Raw genomic sequence first — 19,764 nt, forward strand, 5'->3', positions numbered from 1 at the left:
GCACACTGCTTGGCCTGGTTGGCACCCCAGGTACCTACGGACTTTAACTGCCTGGCATCCTGGTTGGCATGCCTGGAACCTTGGCACCCTAGGTACCTACGGACTTTAACTGCCTGGCACCCTGGTTGGCATGCCTGGCACCTTGGCACCCCAGTTACCTACGGACTTTAACTGCCTGGCATCCTGGTTGGCACCCTGGCACCTTGGCACACATGGAACTGCCTGGCACCATGGCACACCCAAAACCAAGAGAATCCAGGAACCCCAGGATCCTGCATCAGGAGTGAAAAGCTGTTCCAGTGAGTTCCCCAAGCCACCTGCAAAGGAATCCATAAAGTGATCATCTTTACCCTTCTAATTTAATAGAAGACAATTAAAGAATCTAATACCATTGATACCAGTTACCATGGCCAAATTCAACATTGTGTTTATCATGCCACCTGATGATCATGGGGGTTACCATGAAAGAACAGAAGTTGGCAAGCCTCGTGGAATACAGTGTAGGGGAAACCGAGTCCTCTCTCCCCGTGGATAGTTGGCACCTTGTTTGCTCAGATCTGATAACCCAGAAGAAAGGCAATTAATGTAAAAGAATGAAAATCTCTATGAATAGAAAACTTTTATGTGAATCAATGAGGAGGAGGGCTATATAAGTACAATTTCTTACACAAAAACTGCAGTGAGAACTTTCAGTTAATCAATAAACTCAAACAGTATTTAACCCTTAGCAAAATCACAAAACCAATTTACAATAGTATGCAACAACTGCTAAATATTACCGTAATTTCCATCTGTCAACAATTTACCAATTAAAACATGGAATCAGTTTTCTCAGGATTTTAAAGTAGAATTCTCAAACTTTTTTTTTTTAACTTTTTCTTTTCTAAGAAAAGGCACTGAATTCACACTCCCCTCTCCCAAGCAAATGAATTGCCTGGGGCTAATGATCTTAGTTAATCTCAGACTCTTGAAGGACCCATAGGCCTCTCCCACCTTTCCCAAGCAAACCCTTTTGTTTCTCTAGTTTACCAGAGAAGTTCTCTGGGGCAAATTAAAAGAACCCCCTCTCCACAAAACCAAACCAAAGTACAGACACTCTGAGTAACTACAGGACCACCACCCTTCACTCCAGTCTCCTCCACCCCCAGGGAAGACAAGATTAGGTGTGGCTGCTGTCCCTGTGGGGTGAGGGGGGGAGTGAGATGACCTGAGGGATCTGGAGCTGCCCCTCACCCAAATTCCCTCAGCTACCACCAGTGGGGGATGGCCCTCCCCCAACAAGATACCCCTACAGTCAGATGATGACCCCATCGGACCGAGCCACGCCTCCGCACCATGCTCTCTTCTCATGAGATGAAATTCAGGGACCTCTCTCCTGGCTTTCCCCCCAAAACATAACATTATACTAAACCCCAATAACATTTTGCTCTATCCTCACAATCCTGGGAAGTAAGCTTTCATTCATAAATTCACCCAATACCCCTGCAAAAAACGTATAGCAAGTGACTCCCTAACATGAGCCTAACAAACCAGAGCGCTGGCTTTTCCTTCCTCCCCATGGCAATCCCTGTTTTGATAAATTCTTACCCCCTTGGTGAGCCTGCTCCACCCTGCGTTTGCGACGTCTCTGCTGAGTTCCTTGAACTCAGGAGTTGGGGGTGGCCCCCTCCGGGCTCCAGCTCTGACCATCGCTGGTGAGGGGCGTTGGGAGAGCTGGAACCCGGAGGGCCCCGCAGCAGCTCCTTAAGTCTCGGTGGAACCTCCAATTGTGAGGGAAAAATCCATCCTCTTCTCAATAATTCTCAGGAACTCAGCAGCGAGGTGACAAAGGCTTTATTTTCTTCTCATGAGAAGGAGGCACCCTAGTGTGCAGCCAGTGGGTGCCCCATTAATGCATTGTTGATGGAGTTGTAAACCGAATCAAATATTCTGTAGTGCAATTTGGAACTATGGCCAAAGGGCTATAAAACTATGTATATACTCTTTGATTTAGTAATACTACTACTAGGTCAGTATTCAAAAAGAGATAAAAAACAAAAAGTGTCTTTGTTTTGTTTTGTTTTTTGGCAGGGCAGTGAGGGTTAAGTGACTTGCCAAGGGTCACACGGCTAGTAAGTGTCAAGTGTCTGAGGACAGATTTGAACTTGGGTCCTCCTGAATCCAGAATCCTTTATCCACTGTGCTACCTAGTTTCCCATTTTTTTGTTTTTGTTTTTTTTTTGTTTTTAAACAAAAAAGTTAAAGGACCTATATGTACAAAAATATTTATGGCAGCTCTTTTCTGGTGCAAAGAATTCGAAATTGAGGGGATGCCCATCAATTGGGAATGGCTGAACAAATTTTGGGATGTGATTATGATGGAACACTATTGTGCTATAAGAAATGATCAGCAGTTTGCTCTTAGAAAAACCTAGAAAGACTTACATGAGCTGATGCAAAGTGAAATGTAGTGTATTACAAAGTAACAGCAATATTGTAAAATGATTAGCTGTGAATGACTTTGCTATTCTCAGCAATATAATGATCTAAGACAACTCTGAAGTACTTACAATGAAAAATGCAATCCATCTCCAGAAAAAGAAGTGATGCTATTCTGAATACAGATTGAAGCATGATTTTTTTAGTTTATTTTTCTTGAGCTTTTTGTCTTTTCTTTCACAACCTGATTAATATGGAAATGTTTTTCATGACTACACATGTATAACTTATATTGAATAGCTTGCCTTCTTAAGGTGGGTAGTAAATATTTGTTGAATTGAATGGAAAGAGAATGAAAATCAAGAGCAGGTAAATGGCAGCAGGAAGTCAAATAAAGACTAGGTTTGAATCACCTGTGTGAAACACTTGGGTGCTGGGAAATAGGCTTCTGCTGCCCCTTCCCTATTTATCCTCAGGCCTTGTTGAGTTTTATCCGTGCCTTGAGACAAATTGCTTGTTCTGGCACTCGTAGGGCAGGCATGAGTGTTGAAAAAGTGAATGGAAAGTGGTGCCAGTGTTCATCCCCAGCCTTAAAAAGAATCGGTAGGTGAAACTGTGTGTGGAGAACTTTGTCTGCTCCCTGAAATATGAAAGAAGTGAAAATGGAAAAGGGGAAGAGGAAGCATCAGTGGGGAAGGAAGCATGCAATGGGGAAAGGACTGGATGAAGTGTCAGAGGACCTCAGAATTAGGGTTCAAATTCAAAATCTGCAACTTGCTAGCTCTGTGACCTTAGGGAAGGCCACTTGACTTCTCTGGGCAATTTTTTTCATCTTAAAAATTATATTAGATTAGATAACCTCTGAGGTTCCTAAAGTTATGTTCCTATGTGGTCTTTATCATAGTGCAAATAGTTAGAATCAGAACTGGTTCAATGACCAATGCAAAGAGTAGTTCTTAATAGTTTAACTTGGAAGTCAATCTCTTTGCTTGACTTGTGATGTTTAACATCTTTATCAGTGATTTAGATTAAGGCATAGACAGTGATTATCAAATTTGTAAAAGACCCAAAGCTGTGAATGATGGCTTATAGAGATGAGAGAGTCAGGTTCCCAAAATATCTCAAGTGGCCAAAATGGTGTGACAAAATTAACAAGATGGAACTTGGTAGAGATAGATGTAATTTCTTATACATGGGATCAAAACCAATTTCACAAATAGAAAATGAAGGAATCATGAATAGTTCTTTTGGAGGAAGATTCAGGAGTTTAGTAGACATTGAGTCAACAGTATACTATGTCAACTACCAAAACTAATGAAAACTTCAGTAGCACATATTATCAAGGTTCCTTTCTTCACAATTTTTGGGAAGCTTATAATTTTTCTCAGTGCTCTATCAATCAGACCTGTTATTTTGTCTGCATTTTTTCAAGATGCAAAATCTAGACTTTTTTCCCCTGCTTCTGTTGTTTTTACCTGTCTTTCCCTGGGTAAAAATATGCTTTTTCATGAAATCTTTTGCTTTGTTATCTTTTCCACAGATATTTCTAAATTGCTGAACTTTTTCATAGGTCCTGAGTTTCTTTAATGGCACTCAGGTCCTTCTTTGTTTCATTTCATAAGGCTTTTACTAATTTTAAAATTTTACTAATTTCATTTGTTTTTTAATCACTTTAGTACGCTTATCTTTTGGGGGGGGGGGCAATGAAGGTTAAGTGATTTGCCCAGGGTCACATAGCTAGTAAGTGTCAAGTGTGTGAGGCCGGATTTGAACTCGGGTCCTCCTGAATCCAGGGCCAGTGCTTTATCCTATTATTTCTTTCATTGTGTTAAAAATGCAGCTTTGTCTCTAGTACTACTATAGCTATTGTTAAAGTATACTTGCCCTCCTTTTCTTAGCTTTTGTTGATAATTCTTTTTTCATTATGTTAGAACTCTTTGGTTTGTTCATTTAAAAGAAGTGATCTTGCAAGTATTTCTGGAAGTTTTGCTTTGCTGTTTTTAAGTGAAGTATTCAGGGGGATAGACATCCTTGTAAAATTTCATTCTTTTATCTTCTCCTGGGACAAGAGGGTCCTCTTTATAATTTTTTAAACAAAGTTCTCTAGATACATTTTGCTGGTGGTGATGCTGTTTTTACAACACATTCTTTTTTCCAGTGTAACAAAAACTGTTAAGCAAAATGAACTGACAAAATGACTATGTCATGCAAGTGTTCTTCATCTATTCTCTGGGACTAAAAATTTTCATCACAATTCATCTGAGTTTGCAGTGTTTTCATTTATATTATTGTCATTTGCACATATTGTTCTCTTAGTTCTGCTTTTTATTGATGCCTTTTGTTTTATATCACAGTAATTTCTGTATATAACCACACCATAATAAATGCAATGTACCTTTCCTTTTTTAACTAAATTTCTTTTTTAATTAGCAAAAACTCACTTCTCCCTCTCCTTCTCCTTCTCCTTCTCATTTCTCCCATTCCTCTAATCTAGAAAGAAAGAAAATAAAACCTTGTTACAAACATGTATAGTTAAGCAAAATAAATTATCATACTGTCCATGTCCAAAAAATATACATATCTTATTTTGTACTATATCATTCAGCTCTCCATCAGTCAGTACAGGTCAATAGTATATTTCATCACGAGTCCTCTGGAAACACAATTGATCATTACACTGATCAGAGTTCCTAAATATATATATATGTATATATGTGTGTGTATTTACATATATATAAATATGTGTGTGTGTGTGTGTGTGTGTGTATATATATATAGAGAGAGAGAGAGAGAGAGAGAGAGAGTTACATTTTGAACTCTGAGTTGTCTTTCTCCATCCCTCCCAACTCCACATTAGAAAAGGCCAACATTATATATATATATATATATATATATATATATATATATATATATATATACACACACACACACACACACAATATAAATATATATTTATATGGAACGGTATAATACATAAACATATAACTTCTTTCTCTAGAGGTAGGTAGCATTTTCCTTCAGTGGTCCTTCATAGTCGATCTGAGTATTCATGTTACTCAGAACAGCTTAGTCATTCACAGTTACTCTTTAAACAATACTGCTGTTACTATATACAACATTCTCTTCGTTCTACTTATTTTACTCTGCATTATGTCATGCCAGTCTTTCCATGTTTTTGTAAAATCAGTCTGCTCATCATTTCTTGTAGCATAATAGTACAGTTGTCCCTTCTATATCACTTTGGGAAACATACCTAATAGTGGTATTGCTGGATCAAAGGGTATACACAGTTGATAATTATTTGAGCATAATTCCAGATTGCTGTCCAAAATGGTTAGATCAGTTCACAATTCCACTGACGGTGTCCCATTTTTCCACATTTCCTCTGACATTTGTCATTTTTATCTACTGTCATTTTAGTCAATCAGATGTGTGTGAAATGATATGTCAATGTTTTTAATTTGAATTTCTCTAATTAATAGTTATTTAGACCATTTTTTCATATGACTATATACAGTTTTGATTTCTTAGAAAAACTTCCTTTTCATATCCTTTGACCATTTATCAATTGGGGAATGACTCATATTCTTATAAATTTCCCTCCAACATTTGTTGCTTTCCCCTTCAATCCTTTTAGCCAGTCTAATGTGTATTAAATTATATTTAATATTATTTAAATTTGCATTTCTCTAATTTCTTTACATTTTTAAATTAAATACTTTGATATTCTTGACCTTTTGTTTTTCCAGATAATTTTGCTACTTTTTCTAGCTCAATAAAATAATTTTTGATCATTTAGTTGGGTTAGCATTGAAGAAGTAGGTTAGTTTAGGCAGAATTGTCATTTTTATTATATTGGCTCAGCCCACCATACACAAATAATATTTCTCCAATTATTTAAATCTGACCTTATTTTTACAAAAAGTATTTTATATTTATATTCATATAGTTTCTTAATTTGTCTTGGCAGGCATACTCCCAGGTATTTTATATTGTTTTCTGTTAATTTAAATGAAATATCTCTTATTAGTTCTTCTTACAGGGCTTTGTTTGACGACATATAGAAGTGCCAATGATTTATGTGGGTTTATTTTTATATTATATTTTATATTTATATTTAGTTTATATTGCTAAAATTATTATTTCAACTAGTTTTTAGTTGAATCTCTAGGATTTTCCAAGTATACCATCATATCATCTGCAAAAAGTTTTACTTCCTCATTGCCCATTCTTACTTCTTTTTCTTATTGCTATTGCTAGCATTTCTATTACAATATCAAATAATATTGATGACAATGGGCATCCTTTTTTCACTTCTGATCTCATCAAGGAGGCTTCTAAGGTTATCCCAATTACAGATAATGCTTGCCGATGGTTTTAAGTAGATACTTCTTAACATTTTAAAGAAAAATCCATTTATATTTATGCTTGCAAGTGGTGGTGTTTTTTTTTTTTTTAACAGGAATGAGCGTTGTATTTTGTCAGAAGCTTTTCTGCATCTTTTGATATAATGATTTTTGTTTCTTTTGCTATTGATATAACCAGTTATGTTAATACTTTTCTTTATATTGAACATACCCTGTATTCCTGGCATAAATCCCACATGGTCACAATATATAATCTTTGTGATATGTTGCTGTGATGTTCTAATTAGTATTTTATTTAGGATTTTTGCATCCATATTCATAAATGAAATTGGTTTATAATTTTCTTTCTCTGATTTTGCTTTTCCTGGTTTAGGTATCAGCACCATATTTGTTTCATAAAAAAAGTTTGGTAGGACTCCTCCTTTGCCTAGTATTCCAAATAATTTATCTAATGTTGGAATTAGTTGATCTTTAAATATTTGCTAGAATTCACTTGTAAATCCATCTGTTACTGATGTTTCTTGAGAAACTCAGTTACGGCCTGTTCAATTTCTTTTTCTAAAAGAGGTTTATTTAGATATTCTATTTCTTCTTCTGTTAATCTTGGTAGTTCAAATTGTTATAAGTATTATTCCATTTTGCTTAAATTATTAAATTTATTGAAATATGATTAGTCAAAATAACTCCTAATGCTTTAGTTTCATCTTCATCAGCAGTGTCTTCACCCTTTTGATTTTTGAAATGTACCTTCCCTTGTAATAAAGAAATGTAGTTTGGCAAAACTAACAACAGACACATCTGATGGCATATGTGACATTCCCTAACCTTATTACTCCAGTGAAAATTCTTCAATTCTTCTCCAGGGCCACAATAATTCATTCCAATTACATTGTATTGGACCTTATTTTAGGGAGGGTTTTTCATGTGCATGACTGTAGTCACATGCACATGTATTGTTGAGTATATTGTTTTCCTGGTTCTACTTCAATCTGCTATTAGTTTATACAGATCTTCCCATGTTGCTTGAGATTCTTACAATTGTCATTTAAAATATATAATAACATTTCATTGTATTAATATACCACAATTTGTCTGACAGTTTTCCATTCTTTGGACATCTATTTTGTTTCCAAGGTTGTTATTGTTGTTTTGACACAAGAGGGGCTGGTATATATTGGTCCGGATTTCTCTTTTTCACTTTGTTGGTGTAGAGAATGGCAGATAAGTGCCCAAGAGTGGGATCTCTTGATCAAAAGAGATAAACCAGCATGTGACTTCTTTTTAACATAATTTCAAATCATTTCCAAAAATGATTTGACCAATTTTTATCTTCCTACAACCCCACACATATGGACTACTTCATCCTTGGTCATATTTTCCATGTTGCTGAGTATGAGGTAAAAACTTCATAGTTGCTTCAATTTGCATTTCTCTAAATATTTTTAATTTTGGAGTGGTCTTTGCATATAGTTGTAGATAGTTTGAAATTCTTTTGAGAATTGTTTGTTCATATTCTTTAACTGTTTATTGGGGATTTGCCCTTTTTTGGTAAATTCCTCATAAATCTTAGACATAAGACTTTCATTAGAGATAGCTGAGATAATTGTTTTTTAAATTGGCAATTTTTCTTATCCTAGCCATCCTGATTTTGTGCAAAAGCTTTTAAATTTTGTATTGCTAAAATTGTCTACTTTTTCATTAGAGTTCCCCATTATTGATTTGGTTAAAAATTGTCTCTGGCCATAGTTATAAAACATACCTTCTTTCATTCTGCTCTACTTTTTTTTATATAATACTTTGTATTCAGGTTGTGCATCCATTTGGAATTTATTATGGCTTATGATGTAAAATGCTGATGTTCCCCTCAACTGATCCCTAATTTTTCTAGCAGTTCTTGTTGAACAGGGTCCTTCCTCATGCAGTTTTATGTTCTTAAGTTTATAAAAAACTGAGAGTTTGACTAGTCTTGCTTATTGAGGCTATTCTACTGATCTATAAAAGGTTTTAAAGTACCAAGTAGTTTTTTTAATCATATATGCAACAGTAAATCACTTAAGTATCACTTAGTTTTTCTTTTAAATATACAATAAAATGCTTAAATGACATTCTTTTCTTTCTACTTTTCCCTTCCTTCTTTTCCTTCTTCTGTTTTTTTTTGTCATATCTTTTTCCTAGTATATCCCTTTCTTCCTTCATCCCATCTCATTAGGAAAAGAAAAACACAGAAATTATAACAAATATGTATAGTCAAGCAAAACAAATTCCTTTGTTGGCCATGCTCAGGAATATATTTTTCTTTTTTTTTACTTATCCTTATTTATTTACCTTTTCTTCCAACTTCTATATAAATGTATTTTTATCTTTAATTTTTTATTTTTTTAAAGTAATAAACATTTTTATTTGTAGTTTGGGTTCCAATTTTTATCCCTCCTTCCCTGAGGCAGTAAGCAATCAGATATGGGTTATACATGTATGATTGTGTAAAATATTACCATGTTAGTCATTTTGTACAAGAAAACTTGAATAAAAGAAAAAATGGAAGTGAAAAATAACATGCTTCAGTCTGTGTCCAATCAATATCAGTTCTTTCTTTGGAGGTGGATAGTATGTTTCATCAATAGTCTTTTGGGATTATCTTGGATCATTGTATTGTTGATAATAGTTAAGTTGTTCACAATTCTTCATCAAACAATATTGCTATCTCTGTGCACAGCATTCTCTTGGTTCTGCTCACTTCACTATACATCAGTTCGTACAAGTCTTTGCAAGCCTTTCTGAAATCATCCTGTTTGTCATTTCTTATAGCACAACAATATTCCATCATCATCATATACCACAGCTTGTTTAGCCGTTCCCCAATTGATGGGCAAAGAAATATATTTCTTATTTTACATTTTGAGTCCATTGCTTTTCTGTCAGTAGATGGGTAGTATAACTTCATCATTATTCCTCTGGAATCATGAGTCATTGCATTGATTAGAGTTAGATCTTTCAAATGTTTATTCTTAGAGTGTTGTTGTTGTAGTATAAATTATTTTCCTAATTCTTGTTCACTTTAGTCTGCATCAGTTCATACAAGTAGTCCTGGGTTTCTCTGATACTGTCCATCTCATCATTTCTTATGGCACAGTAATATTCCATTATGTTCATATACCATAATCTATCTAGCCATTTTCCAATTAATGGGTACTCCCTTAGTTTCCAGTTCTTTGCTGCTACAAAAAGAGCTAATCTGAATATTTTTGTATATCTGGTTGCTTTTCATCATTCTTTGATCCCTTTAGGGTATAGGCCTACTATTGACATTGCAGAATCAAAAGGTATTCCTAGTTTAGTGACTTTGGAGGTGTGGTTCTAGATTGCTCTAAGGAAAAGTTGGATCAAGTTACCTCTTAACAAGCAGTGCGTTATTGTCAGTGTTTTCTAGCAGCTATCCAATAATTGTCTTTCTCTCTCTCCCTTTTTTTATCATCTTTGCCAACCTACTATACCAAGTAGTTTTGATAAGTGCTTTATGATTTGGTCTGATGTCTGGAAGAGCTATTTCCCTCTTCATTGTAGTGACAGAACATGTCGTTCTGATTTTCTAGTTGGCCTATAGAGTTCATGTACATGTCTCTCTGTTTTTATCTTTTATGCTAATAAGATTAAATTGACTGGAGGTAAATATGAAATTTAGTGCTTGGGTTCAAAAAATGGACTTTACAAGTACAGGATTCAGGGAGGCATGGTTACATGTATAAGTAATTTGCTTATAGTAGTCCTGTTATGCAATATACAGTCATCTCAGTATCCACCAAAAATACATGTTTTGGAATAAGGACTCCTGAGAGTTCTTTGTATAGAGCATTTGAGAAAAAGACCACTAAAGAAGAGCAAAAGATGCTTAAGATGACCTCCTCTTCTGTTCCCCTTCTTGTTTTTTCTTTCCACATCCTTTTCCTACCATATCCTTCTCTCCAATCTCCCTCCCATCCCACCCCCATTGCAAAGGACAGGTTTAACACTTCTACCTTTTTATGACATCCATTTACAATTTCTTTTTGTTCTACTGTAATGTAAGCTCCCACAAAGGTATCATGTGATGCCAGCAAACAAATACACTTTCCTATTCCCATTTGTGCAGTGATATCAGTTTTTCCAACACTTGCATTGAGATCCATTATGTTTATGCCTCTGATCAATCCATACAGTTCAGTAAGATGCATGTCAAAGTCTCAGACAACTATTAGCCACGTCTTTCTAGAATTCAGTTAGTCTTTCCTTTACAAATGTAGACCTCTTTGCCATTTGGTACATGTGTTCGATAATGTTTCATTGTCTGGTGCCTCTGAGCACTATGTAGTTTTTTTTTGTTTCTCTTGATATCCTGAATTTACATTTTTGGACTGTGTGAGATCACCGTAGCAATTCCTGCTTTCTTGGAATTCTCTGTTTTGCTCCTGCATATGTTTTTGTTTTTTTAGTGAGGCAATTGGGGTTAAGTGACTTGCCCAGGATCACACAGCTAGTAAGTGTTAAGTGTCTGAGGCCGGATTTGAACTCAGATACTCCTGACTCCAGGGCCAGTACTCTATCTACTGCGCCACCTAGCTGCCCCTCCTGCATATGTTTTTAACTCTATATGTTTCTTTATTTTTAAATGTATATTTGAATGCCACAAATTGTTTTTTCTTAACCATTCTGTCATTTACTTTATTTTATATATATTTACATATATAGTTATATATACTTACACATATATTTACATATATAGTTATAATTTTAAGTCTCTTTTCCTCCATTCAGTTATTTTTATTGATTTTTCTTCCTTTTTTCTTTTAAAGCCAGCATGTGGTTCATACATTAATTTTGTTTATACTGATATGATCCCAGTCTCTTCCCATATACTCTCCTCTGACTCATATTACCCTGTCTTTTCCCAGGTTTCTTAAATTAACTTTTATGATGACTTTCTCATTCTTTTTTCTTTTTATCCTTTTCTTTTGCAGATTAGAGAAGACTGTATAAGTTCAGAATCTTCTTTATTCCCACCATATTCTCTCACGATCCACTTTCTTGAATAACATTGATTTGTGCTACCCTTTTACAAGAAGTGTTAATTAATTTCAATCCCTTTTTTTCATTTTTTAAAGCCTTTCTTAAAGCTAACCTACCATTCACAGGTGTCACACTTAAACATACCATCATTATTCTATGTTTCTCATTGTAGCACTCTTGGAAGACAAAAACTTTATACTCTACTCAATTCTTCTATTAGTTCAAATGACGATTCTGCCTCCCATTTGTTTTTTCTACATCTTTTTTTTTGTTCATTTTTCTTTTTTTGAGGGGCCTCCTTTTGAAGAGCCTTGTGTCTAGAAAACGTCAATGTGGTATAATGAAAGATATCCTCTATGCCTCTCCTAGGTCTGTTCATTCATATATTTTTTTAGCTTTTTCAATGTTTGCTCCATTTGCCAGTCCTCCCTTTTTCTTCTAGTCACGTCTTCAGAGATGTAATTTTTCCTCTCAGGATTGTCTTAGATGCATCTCCTAAATTCTTTGTATCATGTATAACAGGAGCTGGTCTGAGAACTTGGATTTGAATCCTTTAATTTGAATCACTCCTTCTATGACACTTGGTATTCATTTCACTTCTGTTGCCTCAATTTTCTCATCTTAAGAAATGAAGGTGGGGGGCAGCTAAGTGGTGCAGTGGATAGAGCACCGGCCCTGGATTCAGGGGGACTTGAGTTCAAATGTGACCTCACACACTTAACAGCTGTGTGACCCTGGACAAGTCACTTAACCCCAATTGTCTCACCAAAAAAAGAAAGAAAGAAAGAAAGAGAAAGAAAAAAGAAATGAAGGGTTTCAACTGGATGGTCTCTGAGGTCTGTCCAGGTCCATAAAGTCTGAGGTCTGTGATCTTTTGCTATGTTGCAGGCACTATGCTCACCACTTACCTATCCTAACTTTAAAAAGTATCTGGTTGCCCCATTTGTACCTGACTTCCTGGCTGGATGCTTTTAAGGGCCCAGGTGCCCTCACTCCTAGAGTGGAATTAAATATATCTAGGACAAGCACTGAAAATAGACAATAATTTGGGCATAGAATAAAACTGGAACCAAAGAGGAAATCATGCAGTGACTTCAATGATCCCTAAAATTCTCCTTGGAACAAAAATTTATCTTTTTATAAAAACAAAAACAAACTTACAAATGCTTTTCTAGTGATGATGGCTGGATATGGATTTTGAAACACTACTATCTCTGAAGAATCAAGGAAGTTATAGGTTACCTAACAGACAAAAAAGAGACAAAAAAGTAGTGGGAAAACAAACTTCAACATATTTTCAATAATGATATGATCATAAGAAGTGAAATAATGAATACCAGAGAGGAAATGTTTGATTGGGAAATGGGGCAAGTCTGTCACATAACAAAACAGAGACGATTTGATGGATAGTCCAAGTGCTACCCTGATACTCATGAAAAACTAAAAAGACTTAGAAAAAGCCCTTTATCATGGTAAGTAGATACTTTTTTGCGAAGATATTTGGTAGAAAATGGAAGAGAGTCACACAGGATAAAAAGGCAAGGATAGGTTGTGATCTGCACCAATGCAGGGAATACCCAAAGTGATTAGATCACAGGTCTATTATCGATTTAAATATATGTCATTTTCCAGTCTATTTATAAACATTTCCAATTGGATCTTTTTTTCCTACTGGTAATCAAATGGAAAGAATTGTTCAAAAATTGTTCAGAAAGATTTATTCAAACTTACATTTCCATATGATATAATTTCTTTACTCTCAACAAGACTTAAAGCCTCTTCAGATTTTATTTTTTTATCAGTTATCTGAGTTGAACTGTGAGTACTTACTGACTAATGTGGCAATATGTTTTAAAAATAAGATTTAAGCTCAGCAGAAAGAATAGGCCTGAATATATAGAACTATGTGACATCTTCAAAGAGATAGTAATTAAACCCATGGAAGCTGACTAGGTCATGGATGGGAAATTGAAAAGTTAGGGAGAGTCTTGAGAAACCCACAAGAGGTATGCTTGGGATGGTGACAGCCAAAGAGACTGAAAAGGAACCCTAGTCTATAAAGAACTAAAATAACTCTACTAACTTATACAATAAGCTTATTTTAAAGTATTTTAAGAAATACTTGGGAACACCAGGTAAATCGATAAATAGGCATCAGAAGTATTATGGTAAGACAATAAGGTAACATTCATAGACCATATCCATTTGATCAGAACATCTTGATAAATGATAAAAAATAATTATTAAAAGGCCCAAAATAAAAATAATTGGAAAAGGTTCTTACTTTTTGTTTATTTTGGTCAGTTCCCAAACCAGGCCCCCCAGCAATAAAGACAGATGTTGCTTCAGAACTTTGCTCTTAGACAAAAGACTTTCTATCATGGGGCTTCAACAGCAGTAGCTTCCTGTAACAAAATTACTGTCTTAGACCAGTGACCTGATTCCTTCCTGCTACCTACAGATAGACATAGACTATCAGGTCTCCTTTTTTTCCTGGGAGTTCCCTACCATCTCAGGAAGACAGACACATCATGTTTGTACCAGTTCTTAAATTCCTGACCCAATGAGGGACATATAGACTCATATAAAAAGCCTGTTGAAGAAGTAGCCCTATATACTGTAAGGTAGGATCTCTTTTGGGGAATAATATCTTTAGTTTACAAAGAATAATGAGAGTAAGACAATGGAAAAGAGAATTATTTTTGGTTAATTTTATACCTTTACTACTTCAGGTAGCCATGATTTTTCACTGGCTTGAGTAATCCTTCACCTGTTTGTATGGCAGCCACCACCATGCCTTATTAGATGGTCTTAACAGGTTATTACGATGAAAAATTAATCAATTGGTGGTCCTAGTAATGAGCCTTTCCAAACTCAAGTAGGCTGGCCCTTAGACTACAGACAGATCATCTTTGGCCTTTTATTCTTCCTTCCTCCCTCTGAATGTTAGCATATACCATAAAGTCCTTTTCTATTAACCACCTTTCCCTTGTTTTTTTCATATACTGTCATTTCAGTTAGCACCTCTACTCATATAGTTCCTAAATATATCTGTAACCCCAGCCTCTCCTCTGAGTTCCCAGTTTTATATGTATACCTTGCCTTTTCAAGATATGGATATCTCTACCTAAATATGCTGCTAGTACATCAAATTCAACATATCCCTAACTGAAATTATCTTGCTGCTCTTACCCCCCAAATCTAGCCTTCCCTTTACCTTTTTATTTCTTTTGGGGTGCCTCCCAGTCACTTCAGTCATCTGTCATCTTTAATTCTTCTCTCTTCCTCATCCTCCATATCCTATTATTGCCAAGTTCCTTTGATGCCAATTCTAAATTCTTTTGTTTCCTTCCTTTCACTCCATTTCCACTCTAACCATCTAATTTAGGCTCTTAATGCTTTTTCCCAGGCAACTATAATAACATTACAACCACTCTTCTGGTCTCTCTCTTTAATCTCCAACATTCACATTAATGCCTGAATGATTATCCCAATGCAATGCTCTCATCGTATGATGTATCTACACAAAAACCTTCAGTTGCTTTCCATTGCCTCCCAAATCAATGATCCTGGCATTCAATGCCCTCCACAATCTAGTTCCAACTTACCTTTCAGGTTGTCTTTCATACTACTTTTCTTCATATACCACATGTTCATTTGAGACTAGGTTACTTTTAGTTTCTTGTTCTCTTTTTTGTTGTTGTTATTTTTTTTAATTGATAACTATGTCCTTGGAAAAGAATTATATTAATGATAATTTTATTTTTCCATTTCTAGAAGTCAGACACCTAAGACATATATTTAGCAGAAAATCATTATTTGGTTTGGCAAAAACTTGTCCAATGTTCTTAATCCTCTGGGTGCTCCAGCTAGGGCACTTGTCTAGAAACTCTTCCCTGAAACTCGTCTGCCTCGGGCAGAGAGATTTCCCTTTGAGAAGCACCAAGGACAGGAACAGCTCAGGCAGTTCTTTCACTTTGGGGAGAACACACAGCATCTCAAACAGCAGACTGGCTGCCAGGAGAGCTGTGTTTCCAGAAGGATCATACATGGGTGCGACTTCCACAAGGTCACAGCCCACCACATTCAGGCCTGGACATCCACAGATAATCTCCAAGGCTTAACTCGGTGTGAAGCCAGCAATCTCAGGAGTCCCCAACCCTGGCGTGTAGGCTGGATCCAAGGCATTAGTATCAAAGCTGATAGAAATAGCTTCGTCTACCATCTGCTGCCTCACTTCCCCCAGCAGCGGAACTAGTGACTTCTGCCAGCAATCTGGAGCCAGGACCACACGGAAGCACTGGTCTCGATTGTATTTGTAGGGATTCACGGCCAGGGAAGGTCCCCGGATGCCTGTCTGCACCACTTGTTTACAATCCTGGGGTCCTGGGGTAGACCCTCTGTCCCAAGGCTTTGTCAGCTGTATCTGTGTGGACACTGACATGTAACAACCCAACAGGACTATGCTTTTCTACCAGTACCTGCAGTATGGGATAAGTAATTGTGTGATCTCCTCCCGAGGTAAGAGGAATACAGCCCACCACTGCAGTTTCCTGATATGCTTCTTGAAAGAGCTGGCACCTGTCCAGAGGGTGGTAGAGGTTGGCATCCACATCACCAATGTCAGCCACCATGAGGGAATGGAAGAGGAGAACACCTGTGCTCAGGTTAACTGTCCTCAACAACGCAGATTCCTCTCAATACTTTGAGGTCCAAACCTGGCTCAGCTGCCTGAAAACTCTGGGATGGACTCCAATTCCTGGACCTCAGATGGCTCCCTCTTTTGCCCTTTTAGAGCTTCCAAATTCAAAGCCACATCCACTATCCTACACCTCTCTACAATCACCTATCCTTGGAGAGAATGGGCTGAAACTTAAAGTGGCTGCCACAAAACATTCTTTCTACTACATTCAGAAAAGCTGTTCAAAAGGTGCTCGCTTGCTTGTGGGATGTGGTGTCTCAACTTCAGACTCACTGCTGGGCTGAGTCAAACAGATAGGTTAGCTCTTCCATCGAGGACTCTCTGGCCCAGCTCAGCTATGGGAAGACTGTTGTTGACGCCACTTGATAGCTCTCTAATGGTTCTTCCAACCTTTTGAAACTCACAGGATCATAACCTGTGTCTGGTCCTCATTCATCTTTTAGTGTTCTTTTTATTTATATTTATATTTATATTGTGTTCTCCTGGTTCTGTTTACTCTTTATCAGTTCATTCAAGTCTTCCCATTTTTCTCTAAATGCTTCACATCTGTTTTCTCTTAAGATGTCCTTTCCATAATGAAAAAATTTCTATCAACATCCAGAGAGAGAGAACTGATGAATTCTGAATGCAGATTGAAGCATAATTTTTATTTTCTTTTTCCTTTTTTTTTGGTGAGGCAGTTGGGGCTAAGTGACTTGCCCAGAGTCACACAGCTAGTAATTATCAAGTGTCTGAGGTCGGATTTGAACTCGGGTCCTCCTGAATCCAGAGCCAGTGCTTTATCCACTGTGCCACCTAGCTGCCCCCTAGACTCCAAAATTACTAAAAATGAATGTTAAAATAATTTTTACATGTAATTGGAGGAAAATAAAATATTAAAATGCTTGCTGAGTTGAAATGGACAAAGTTTAGTGGTAATAGTACATAACAAGTATTTAGTATTTGAGGATGGCCCCTCCTTCCAAGACAAAAAACTGATTCAGACTATTTCCAGAACTTCTTCAGCCACCTTTGGACTTCGTGCCTGCCAGAGATTCTAGTTTCAGTATTAAGTTTCTCATTTTCTGAAAACATGGACGTAGCTTTTGGATAATTAATATTTCAGCTAAAGCATACGGCAGCCAGCCCAAGTGTGAATACAGAGCTCTCTGCGTTTCCACTATCCTCGTGGATTTCCTTTGGCCCCTGTGAAAGATATAACAATTCCACAGAAAGTGTCACCAAATTGACTTGTTCAGTCTTCTCCAAGGTTGGGAAGTGCTCTTCCAGCTCTTCCTTATTGCCAAGAAATTCCTTGACCTGCTGAGCCCTGGACGGTTGCATCAGCTCCTGCTCACAGTCCTTATCCTTTGGGACTCATATAGTCCATGGAGGCCTGGGTGCACGAGACAATGGAGAGAATTCTCATTCTTCTCAGATGATAAAGGATAGTCAGCAAACATCTCACAGACTGTTTATAGTGTAAACTGTTTTGAGATGAGGGCAGGAGCTGTGTTTTTCCCTTCCTTTGCACCCCCAGCAGGGCACATGGCAGGTGCTTAATAAGTGCTAGCCGGCTGAGGGGACATCACGGAGATCGTCTTTCTGTGCCCTCATTCCAGGAGCATCTATTAGGTGCCCTCATGCCTCTAGTCAGGCCCCACTACGTGACTGGTACCCTTCTCCCTGTTCTCTTGTTTGCTACATAATTTTGTTCATACCATCCCTACGCATATGGTAGGGTTTTCTCCCCTAGAGCATCTCCATTTACTGAAATACCTCCCCTCACTACCCAACTGAAGTGGCAATTCTCAAAAAAACCCCAACCCTTTCCTAACCCCTTTAGCTTAAAGCAACTTTCCCCCCCTTCTCATTTATCTTAGTTTGCCAGAATGTTTTCTTTCCATGCATCTCCTGTAATGATTACTGGTTTGGTCATTTTTGAGCTTTTAAAGTATATGCTAATCAGAAAATCAGTCAGGAGCACCTCAGATTCTCTCTTCTGACTTAAAAGTTACATATCAAACTAACAAAGAAGATGAAAAGTGATGTGTATTTCTAATAATATTCCCTTTATATTTTGCAAGTAAGGAAGCACATTTATTTGGACTGATGACTGTTGGAAGAGTATGGTCAGTGAAGTTTTTCATATTTCATAATGAACTGAAACAGTACATTTTAAATTTTGAAGCCATGAGTTTTTCTTAAGGAGAAATTGTAGTGGTCGTAAATATTTGGAGTGATTTTTGAATAAGAGAATGAAAATACAGGTAACTACAGACTGTTTGATATTGTATTTTAGAAAGTTTACTGCATTGTAGAGTACATATTGATTGCATAAGGAAGGCATTTTTAACTTGGCTACATAAAAGTGAAATTTTGGTGAATGATTTCAGATCTAGTTTTATAGTTCAAATTAATAGCATAATTTCCCACTCAAGAGCTAAACATACCTAACTTCTCAAAGGCAGGGCAGAGACCAAATGTAGATATTTAGCCTGCTGATTTTATTCAAGTAGTTGGATTTCTATAAAAGCATAGCTTAAATTCACTTACCATTCTTCTGACATCTGCGCAGTACATCCACATCTGGAATCCAGATCATATACACAGGCCCTATAAGAGTTGTGAGTTGGTTTTTGCAGGGGAAAAAGGAGGTCGTTTGTTTTTTAGGTCATTGATCTCCTTTCTAGCAAAACTACATCAAACAAAATGATTAATTTCCTGGCCCAAATACCCACCTTCATGACTGCAGAATAAAGAGAATATACTAGTTTACTTTTAGGTTATAATGAAGCATTGCTACATACTAAAAGTTGGGGTTTCTACTATGATTTGAATCAGGCACAGTACCCTGTGCCTCAATATATTTTTCTCAATCTGGAACATTTTCTGGAAAGCAAAAGGGTGAGAAATGTGATCTAGTTTTCTGTGTAAGGAAGGATTGGGTAATTTTTTTTTCTTCCAGCCATGCAAGATCTGGTTCAATGTTGGTATACAAACTCAGCAAAACCATGTGAAATGTAAAAAGTACAGATCTAAGCACCAGATATGGTACTTAGCCCCTTAGCCAGCTAGAAATTCTTGACAGTGGTAAGAAATTCAAGGTTAAGAAGGGAATAAAGGTAAAAATAGGTTGTGGAGAGAATCAAAAGGAGGAGGTACAGAGTCCACACCAGGATTGAACTCTGCATCCTTCCCCTGCCTTGTAGAAATGGCTTGTTGGATTAGTCAAGTGGGAAGAAAGTGTGTGTGTGC

At 36.6% G+C, this 19,764-nt stretch overlaps 1 protein-coding gene and 1 pseudogene across 1 annotated transcript in view; one reads left to right on the forward strand and one right to left on the reverse strand.

Annotated features, from left to right (window-relative positions):
- FBXL13 (F-box and leucine rich repeat protein 13) overlaps positions 1–19,764 on the forward strand; it is a 212,442-nt gene that overhangs the window by 147,626 nt on the left and 45,052 nt on the right. The gene's annotated exons all lie outside the window — the stretch shown is intronic.
- LOC122727931 lies at positions 278–19,076 on the reverse strand (annotated as a pseudogene).

The sequence above is a fragment of the Dromiciops gliroides genome, chromosome 5, assembly GCF_019393635.1.
Source record: "Dromiciops gliroides isolate mDroGli1 chromosome 5, mDroGli1.pri, whole genome shotgun sequence".
In the NCBI taxonomy this organism is placed as follows: Eukaryota; Metazoa; Chordata; class Mammalia; order Microbiotheria; family Microbiotheriidae; genus Dromiciops; species Dromiciops gliroides.